We start from the raw sequence: 10,351 nt of genomic DNA, 5'->3' as shown, positions 1-10,351 counted from the left end.
AAAATATATACACCCTACCTTAACCACACGGAAAAACCGAACGAAACAAAAAAAAATCTAGTACAGTTCCTTAACGGAATCATCAATACGCCCTGCCTCCAGCACACGTACACACAGACATACTTACATTACACGCATGCAGGTTCATTCTTAAAAATCTGTTAACAGAACGTAACGGTATAAATAAGAAGCAATTGTTAGTACAGGTTTGGAAACGCACAACATATGTTTGCTAACTTTTAAAAATCTTAGTTCATTGTCCTTCATTTGTTGTCTATGTACATTCATTCGTATTCTCAATTCACATCCGGTCTGTCCGATATAAAATTCGTAGTCTTTACATTTAATGATAATGTACCACACCTTGGTTTCTTACATTTTTTTTACACCAGTGACAACATTTGTGGTATTCATATCAAATTTGGATGTACATAGTAAACGTTTCAAGTTTTTAGGTTGTCTTTTACAGTTTATAATCTTCTTCTTATCAAAAATACACTTCAAGTTCTCACTGTTTGTCATGAAATTAACAAAATGTTTAACGACAGGAAACATATTACAATTATATGGATTGTAAGTAGTAACAAATGGTATGATATCAGCATCTTTGGTGTTAGCTCTTTCTAAATTAACACTGACAGGGCCTTTCTCTTTAGCTCTTTGTATGGCGTTTAGTACCACTTCAGCAGGATAACGAAGTTATATGAAAAACAGTACTGTACTGTACATATTGTTTCATTAGTATAAACTACGTGTACTTTACTATACATAAATAAGCCCATCTTTCATTCTATAATGAATGCTTGAAATTTAATTTGTGTCTCCAAATCGAGAAAACTTTTAGCTATCTGTAAAATACATACAAAATGTACTTTTATGTTTGGTGACTGCAAACTACATTGATTTGGGCTTATTGCAAGATAAATTTAGATACACGTACATGTATATATTAAATGAATATATATCTTGTGAACCATTAAGATATTTCATACACCATCTTTGCCATAATTAATGCTCCTCACTCAATAAGTACCCCTCCCACTTTTTTCAGGAGGTATTTACGCCTGGTGATTATGGATTTGATGCTTACAAATAAGTCTTAAAAAACAACAAGGGACTTGAATGCTGTCTTGTCACAGTTTTTCTAATGATCATGATTATATATATAGTATAAGTAACCTTTTTTCTGCTTAAGCTCTTGTCTTATTACCCTTATAAGAACCCCATTTCAACAATTTTTGAGTGCCCTCTTTGCTATTTATAGCAAATATGATAATAATGATAATAAAAATCTATAGAAAGTAACAAGGAAATTGACCTTGATCTTTTTACATATGAGAAGCAATGTAAGTCATGAAATGTTTCACATAATATAGGTTTAGTGTGGGTAACGGACTGAATTCACAGTACTCAGTGTCAAATTCTATCTTTCGGACAAGCATGTCTATACATGTACAACAAAGTACATCATATATAAGAAACGGAAACATCTTGCTGGTTGTGATAAATGATGTGCGACCTAAAAATGGATATCTTATTTCAAACAGTCCAGCCCTCTTCACATGTAACATCATTGTTTGTTCAAATTTGGTTAAAGCCTTCTTTTCATAATTTTGTCCATGCTGAATGGCCTTTGTGTTAAGAGTCCAAGATGAAACAAGACTCTCACAAAGTTCCACCATGTTTCGACGACAGGTACATGTAGCAAGATGCAGTAATCCTCCACTGTCTCTCCTCCACCCATTTTTTAGCTCGCCTGGCACGAAGTGCCAAGTGAGCTTATGCCGTGGTGCAGCGTCCGTCCGTCGTCCGGCGTCAATATTTTACTTTAAACGACTTCTTCTTAATAACCGAAAGGCCTAGGGTGATGATATTTGGCCAGAAGCAAACTGGGATGAAGGGCTACCAAGTTTGTTCAAATAAATGACCTTCATTTATTTTCAAGGTCACAGGGGTCAAATATGTTAAAAACTTTAAACAACTTCTTCTCAATAACCAAACTGCCCAGGGAGATGATATTTGGTCAGTAGCATGCTAAAGTGAAGGGCTACCAAGGTCACAGGGGTCAAATATGTTAAAAACTTAAAACAACTTCTTCCGAATAACCAAAATGCCCAGGGTGATGATATTTGGCGAGTAGCTAGCTGAGATGAAGGGCTACAATGTTTGTTCAAATGAATGACCTTCACCCATATTCAAGGTCACAGGGGTCAAATATGTTAAAAACTTTAAACAACTTCTTCTGAATAACCAAAATGCCCTGGGTGATGATATTTAGTCAGTAGCATACTAGGATCAAGGGCTACCAAGTTTGTTTAAATGTATGACCTTGAATCATATTCAAGGTCACAAGGAGCAAATATGTTTAAAATATTTCAACAACTTGTTCTGAATAACCAAAAGGCTCAGGATGTTGATATTTAGTTAGTAGCATATGCTGGGATCAAGGACTACTATGTTTGTTAAAGTGAATGACTTTGACTTATATTCAAGGTCACAGGGGTCAAATTTGTTTAAAATCTTTAAACAACCTCTTATGAATAACCATGGGTCCCAGGATGTTTATACTTTGCAAGTTGCATCCTGAGATGAAAGGCTATACAATGTGTTCAACATAATGACTTTGTTCGACTTTCAATCACAGGGGTGAAATGTTTTTTAACATGGTCTTTTGAACGAATTTTAATCATAAATACTGATATTTTGCCTGTAGCTTTATTTTAGATCACTTTTAAGGTTACAAGTGTGAGTTTTTTACTAGGTGAGCGATGCAGGCCCATTGGGCCTCTTGTTTTACTTTTCACTTGGAATTTGGTTTGGGTCTCCAACTCCCGAGCACCTTCTTCAGTAATCTGTAAAAGTATTGATATGAATGATTTTTACCAAAAACAGTCTGAAGTTGAATTGCAGTAAATCTGGGTTATTAAAACCAAGGTTAATTTAAATAAAGAAAACTACAACGTTTATGATAAAAAAAAACCGGAGTTAATCTTAACTTAGGGAAGTTAAAAAATAAAGATGTATATAGGTTGGCTACTCAAAAAAAAAATGTAATAAACATTAACAAAGTGCGATGGATAAATTATTTCGGTTTAGATGGATCAATAGAAATCAAACAGATGCTACAATTTGTTTTCAGTAAATTATTAGACAATAAGTATAAAGTATTCAAATGGAAATTTTATGTCATCATATAATACCAACTAGACAGATGTTAAAAAGAATTACCCTAGCTGACTCAGAGCTCTGTAACGTCTGTCAAGAGGTAGAAAATTTTGAACATTATTTTATCAACTGTAGATATCTTGACAATTATTGGAACAAAATGGATAAAGGTTTTCAAAACATAGGTATCTGTAAAAATATGAGACAGCTAAGGTATTTGATATTAAGATACAAAATGCAAGAAAAAAATTACGATTGCACGAATATAATATTGTATTTGATAGGTTTCGCGGTATTTAAGACCTACCATTTAAGCGAACAAAAAACAAAGCAAATTAGCCTGATTAACATTTTTAAACGGGAGCTAGAACATGTTTGCAGATTTACGCACGTAGGTAGCAAACTGTTACATACATTTATGAAGGATTTATGACAGATTAGTCTACATGCATATACTTTACTAATGGAACTATCAGTAAGAAAGTGTTGTCATTTTCATTCATATGGTTTATTATGGTGACTAACGCAGCGTGTAAAGTATGGCTCGTAGTAAGGTGTACACATGTATACACCTTGACCGCGGGGTCACGCGTGCAGACAGTTAACATCTGAAATGTGTACATGTAAACAGCATGAATAACTTTGTTTGTTACTAATATGAAAGAAACTTTGTGTATCAATTACAATCATTATTCACTAGTGCAAGTATAAGCGAACAAAACTTACCCAATTCGGAAAAATATAAATCCTGTCCAACACCTGAATAGTACCCGCACATGGTTAGACACCACTAGAAAACTAGAAAATAATCTGGACAAATTTTCCGGAATACATGGGTAACTTTTTTTAATGTCACTTACATGTACCCATACCTAAATAAAATACCTATACAATGTAGTCATAACAAACTTTACGGATGTATGAAAGTGGACGAGTGGAATTAGTGGGGTTCTTTCAATCTAGCCTTTAAAAGTGAATTATATACATACGGACTTGATTAGAATACGATCATTGGATAAACAAAATGAGTCTTTACTTTTTTGTATTGTTAAAAATAATTGTAACAAAAATACAAAAACAATAAACAGTAATATACCGCGTGCATGTAGGTAATGGACGTCCCCATTCTTGTCCGGGTGCAAAGTAAAAGACTTTACAGGGACATGACGCAGACGGATACAGTTTTGGGGCGGCTGATACATGCATGCGCGGGGACAACTTACAAACTTAATATAACTATATAATATATATATATATATGGGGCAAAGAAGTAATTCCAACAGTGTGGACAAGTTTCGGTTGTCAAATTTTCGGAGCGTTCCGCTCCCTTTTCAAGACACAGTGAAACAGAACAGTTACAGGTACATATACATCATATTACAAGAAGATAGAATTGATATACTATAATTGAAAATATAGCTATTATATAAAACCAATAGTCCCCTCGGCTAAAGACAGCCGAAGGCAGCAATTACGCTGAGAGCATCGCGGACAAGGAACGCTGATGTAGAGGACCTATTCTTGCGCAAGATGCACTGTCATATAAAGTGAGTCAACGAGAGATATCAAAAACGTGGAACATGTGCATTTGGAAATCTGGCCCGGTAAATGTGAAAAATCTCCAATCTGCTACGGAATGTCTCATTAGTCGCCTCTCAATACTGCGATGGATCTAAGTCACAGCAGGGGGTCCCACTTAGTCGCCTCTTTTGGTTTGCAGGAATAATGCATGTGCCTCTATTGGTTTGCAGGAATTATGCATGTAATTATCAAATAAGTGAGTGCAGGAGGAATAAGTAGATAAAATGGCTAAGATACTGTATAAATCTGCAAAATAAATCTGACAACGGCTGTTGGTCACACACACTGACATGAAGCAGCAGGTAGGCGAGATAGCAGACCAACTGTGCAGTAATGAATCATTAGGTCAAATGCCCCCTGGAAGGAAAACGAGCGGATGGCAACCGCCTATCGTTCGTTCATACCTCGAGGGTAGCGGGTTTGTAGATTGGTGATCCAAAACCGTTCTCTCGTACGTCGTCTCGTTTCATCCCATGTAGGGCATTGATCTATGGCAACAACCTGCATGTCTTTCCAACTATGGCTAGGCATATTAAAATGCCTTGCCACAGGGAAGTCTGGTTTGTTCTGCATGATGGAGCAGCGGTGGTTATATATATATATATAACACATGTATAAACATAGCTATTGAATGTAAGGTGTACGAATAGCGAAAGACCACCTACGTGTGGACACTTTATTGTTCGGGGGGCTGATCCCAGGGCTCCTCAACCCCGGCAGCCTCCAACAACCACTTAATATTCGCATATGCATATGTCAAAGATCTATTACAATGAGAATATCAAAATGCTGAGGGATTAAAATTTGTATAAAAAAAACATCTGGGTCATTTTTAAACAATGAATATTTATAAGAGATTGGTAGAAATTAAGGGCTCCAACTGTCTGCTTGCCAACCTATGACTCCATTTAAGCTTAATACTTTCAATTTTATTCCACATTAAGAGCTTACAAAGGTCAGCTGGGCATTGTGAGACCATGTGATTGGTCATGGTGTGATGATCATGACATTATTACACCTGTTAGCTGACTTGTGTTCGTTGTTCTATTCATTAAACATTTATATATGAAATTTTGATATCTATAAATTGTAAACATTAATTGAAAATAGGAATACAATGTACAAAGAATTGAGCTAGCTGCATTACATTAAGAGTTGCAGGACTATGACTCATTAAAATGCTGTGTAATGCTTCAATGAAATAAAATTCACTTGTAACATGACCAATGACACTCAATTGTATTTAAAACTTTTGATTATAAATACCTGCCAATCTGTACAAGAAGTACTCCTCTATCTGCAGCCAAGTCAATTTGGGAAGGATAATCTTGTGATCTGGTATCAATTGCTGAAATCCAGCAACTGGCCGAACACATCAATGACATCGGGCAGGTCAACATCAGATTGTCTTGCACATTACTCAAAATAACTGTATGCATATTCCTGTGATCAAATAGGTCCTGGCTGTGTTCCAACAAATACACAACTAAATAACGCCGTTTTTACCATATGTAAAACTCTTTTATCTTATGGCAAAACCCCTCAAAGTAAATATTAATCACATTTTGTTGTTAATCCCCTAACATGTTTATAATCATCAATTCTGTGATGGAGGACATAACAAGAAAGAAGACGGTGGGATTGTGCCGCCTTGATCTCAATCATTATTGATAGGAATGGAGATCTCCGCCGATCAAAAAAATAAACGAATATAATAATTATGTATTTCGGACTGTCCCCACACCTTACTTTCACTTTCGATGACACCGACAGTGACAGACGATTAACCGAACAGCTGACGGGTGAAACTGATAGAAAGGCAACAATAAATGCAGCTTTTATTCAGTATGAAATATAATATGTTTTACCTCTCAACTAAATCACATTTTCTGCCATGGGTAGTAGCACTCCGTTTCCTCAATTCAATCTTCAGCTTCTGTACCGACCAGTTCTGAAAACACTCGTCCGCCATCTTGGCATCGGTAGTAACCCCCTAGTACACGCGCGCCCCCTGGTGTCATGATTAACACTATTAGTGTGCTAATGCCCAATGGTTTCTATCTCTCTCTGAACTGAGCATAATTAACGCATAGCATTCTCGAAAATATGGTATCCAACATAAAAGGTATATTACTTAAAATACTTCAATAAATCCCATATATATCATCGGTCTTTCACGTGCATAGATATACACCCACACACAAAAACATTATTATGAACTATTAGTCTTCGTGGTGTAGACGCTTCACTAGCAAAACACGTGCAAAATGCGACACTCCCAGCTGTGTAGTCAACAATGTGAAATTCGATAATTGAACCGTTCTCATGGAAATAATTGGAATTAGTATTAGGGATATTCAAACCCTGCGTCCGTGGTCCGTCCCTAAGCAATTCTTGTTCTCGCTTTTACTCAGGAAGTACCGGAGGGATCTTTGTTAAATTTTGTATGTAGGTTCCCCTTGGTCTCTTATTGTGCGTCTTTACTTTTGAGACTGATCAGATAAACAAACTGGCCGACAGGCAGCCATCTTGGATTTTGACAGTGAATGTTTGTTATGGCTATTTCTCAGGAATACCTTGTCAATAATTACTAGAGAGATCTTTCTCAAATTTAACATGTAGGTTCCACTTGGTCTGTCGTTGTGTATGTTAAATTTTGAGAATGATGATTTATACAAAATGACCGACAGGCAGCCATCTTGTATTTTTACAGTGAAAGTTTGTTATCGCTATTTCTTGGGTAGCACTAAAGGGATCTTTCTCAAATTTTGTATGTGGGTTCCCCTTCGTCCCTCGTTGTGCATGTTTACTTTTTCAACTGATCAGATAAACAAAAAGGCCGACAGGCAGCAAAGGACTAAAAAGATCTTTCTCAAATTTGACATATAGGTTCCATTCGGTATGTAGTTGTGCATATTGTCTTCTGAGACTGATCGGATAAACAAATCTTCGATTTTGACAGTTAAAGTTTGTGACCGCTATCATAGCGATTAGCAACACAGGGTTCAAGGCACAGCTCATTATGCGTCTTTCGGAACAAAAATCGGAATAAGCAATACGGTCATATCATAGATAATGGTCGTCTTTATAACGAAAGTCATTTCTAGTCGTGTTCAACACACAAAAGCATATGTCTATGTCAGTAAACATGGAGTGCCGACAATATGAAATGGATTTGCATGGATAAATTATTTAGGTCTGTCGCTGGCGCATCAATGTCATCAAATTCTGAACTCATTATTTGCATTAAAGTACGCTAGATCACATCGTTGACCTTTATCGATATAATTGCTATGTGTATAAAAGGATTATATCATTATCGTACTGGACACACTTGTTTGATATGTTATCAGATATGTTTGGCTAGAGTCAACATGTAACCCTCTTCTGACTGTGTCTTATAATTGGATCGAATTTTAAATTAGTTGTTTAATGTCAGTCCTGAGGCAATTATAGGTGCCAGTTAGCTGATTTGTAAGAGACATTTTACAGATAAAGGAATTAAAATCAAATAAGGAAAGTTTCATTAGCCATTCGTATGCTATATAGGAGACATTTCTATCGCGTCATTATATATAACAAGTGTTTGTAATGATCATTATATTCTCAATAATGAAAAACGTCTGAAATTGATGTTTGTAGAATGTGACCATCCAAATTGATACGAATGGTCCGTTTTAAATATGACGAATTCTTTTTTTTATTAAAATCGATCCGTATGGTCCCGATATTCACAGAATACTAACGTCATTGGTCGATTGTTTTGTTTAATTTGCTTGGCACGTTTCGTTAATGGTTTGCGTAGTTAAGTTTATCACCCTATCGACATGTACGACACTGTCGGCACGTTCCCTCGTGTGTCGAGTGGTTATACGATAGCGATTGGATTTTTCTTGTTAAACGTCCTATTAACGGCCAAAATCCTTGAAGAGTGCTGTGTCACTGAAATGCCATGCCGAAGACACCCAAAACAATCTTCCATCCGATCACATTAGTGACAACGGTTAAACCATTCTTTTCAACATAATACCCCTGGCTGTTGTGGGGTTGTTAAACACCAGACTAACACTTCAACATCATCATTTCATACCCGCGTCCTGTATCACAAAAGTTCGTTCTGCACTATCGTTTTCATCTTGATCTATTTGTATATAATTAATTTCTCTTTTATGTGTGCTGGAGGCGGTAACTTTATCTCGTATTGGTGTATTTTTGGGTCACATTTTAATTCTACTGCGATATGTAGCGATGGTTTTGAAGTCCTACATAACATGCACCTGGTCTTATTTCTCGATGGATTTTGTGAAGGATCTCTAATAACAATCTCTCTTGTTCTTTGAGAAGGTTACAAGCATTACAAATAGTACCGTTTCTTTTTTGCCAAAAATAACTTAGAAAGGGAAATATTTGTTTCTACCAAAAACATAAACACTATATTCTACAATAATGACTACACAATTTACATTTATAAACATACCGCTTTGAAAGAATCCTTTTGTTTGAAAAAATAGCGTTCTATTTATAGCTAAGGTAAAGCGTGCCTCCCTCCATATGTGTTATATTTGTGTTTTTGCCTCCTTGTGACAGCGCGGATATGAGGACGACATTTGAGTGCTACCTCACTGAAAAACCGTGCCGTTTAAGATATACACTGGTTCAAATATTTTCAGTAAACGAAATGAGGCTCAGATTGTACATTTTGAATTATGCTCATATCACTTCGGGAAAATATGCTTAATTATCATACTCTTAACGGATCATTAACACAAAGGAAATCTTTATGGCCAGTTAATGACCCATGGAAAGATGTCTCTAAGTAATATCAGGTTGTAGAGATATGTTAATGTATTAATTAGAGATTTAAATATTTGTGTCGTTATATAAATATCCTCGTACAGGATCAATATCAATAGAATCTAATAACAAGTGTTTTACTGAAAACGGATCGTGATATGTAATGCATCGAGAGTGGCCTTCACGTGTAAACGAATAAGAATGGATTATGTATGAATGACCTCGTCTCTATAGCTAGGACCCCAGTCAACGATTACAGGTGTTACAGTTTTATAGTTTCTAACTAATACCATTATCCATAGATGTTGTATATCATTATTATTATTTATTATTTCGTATCTATTGTGATCAGTTGACCAGTATGACCCGATAACACCCCTGCCGGTTGGGGATCGAGTATGACCCGATAACCCCCTGCCGGTTGGCGATCGAATATGACCCGATAACACCCCCTCCCCTGACGCTGTAGAAAAGAGAAGGACTCAGATTAGATAATTGATTTCATCTTTTGATTTTAATTCTACAAAGGTAAGATATGTAACGTGTATAGTAACGCATCATTTGATATGACAAAGCAAGAAGGGGATAAAGAATGTCATATTTTCAATAATCAAATAAAATCATGTATCTCTGTACATATATCTAAGAATTAAAAACAAAACAGAGCCCCACAGTCGTCAGAGATATACAAACATTGAGTTTGACGTAGGAATTTTAATTAGGTCAATAAAGATCGTATCTCGTGTTTACGACAAGTTGTAAGGTATCGCTAAGTACGTAAAATATAATCCTCGGAAACGTGTTCCCTGAC

General features: G+C 36.0%; 1 long non-coding RNA gene across 1 annotated transcript; it reads right to left on the bottom strand.

Moving 5' to 3' along the window:
* Nucleotides 1-2,792: 2,792 nt before the first annotated feature.
* Nucleotides 2,793-6,113, bottom strand: LOC110463912. The gene is made up of 2 exons (XR_002464449.1): nucleotides 6,013-6,113; nucleotides 2,793-2,852 (listed from the first exon to the last, which is right to left on the bottom strand). It is a non-coding gene; the product is annotated as an uncharacterized LOC110463912 (long non-coding RNA).
* Nucleotides 6,114-10,351: the final 4,238 nt, after the last annotated feature.

Source organism: Mizuhopecten yessoensis, unplaced genomic scaffold, assembly GCF_002113885.1.
Source record: "Mizuhopecten yessoensis strain PY_sf001 unplaced genomic scaffold, ASM211388v2 scaffold213, whole genome shotgun sequence".
Taxonomy (NCBI): domain Eukaryota; kingdom Metazoa; phylum Mollusca; class Bivalvia; order Pectinida; family Pectinidae; genus Mizuhopecten; species Mizuhopecten yessoensis.
Note: the sequence above shows the minus strand (reverse complement) of the source record. Positions and strands in the feature narration are given on the sequence as shown.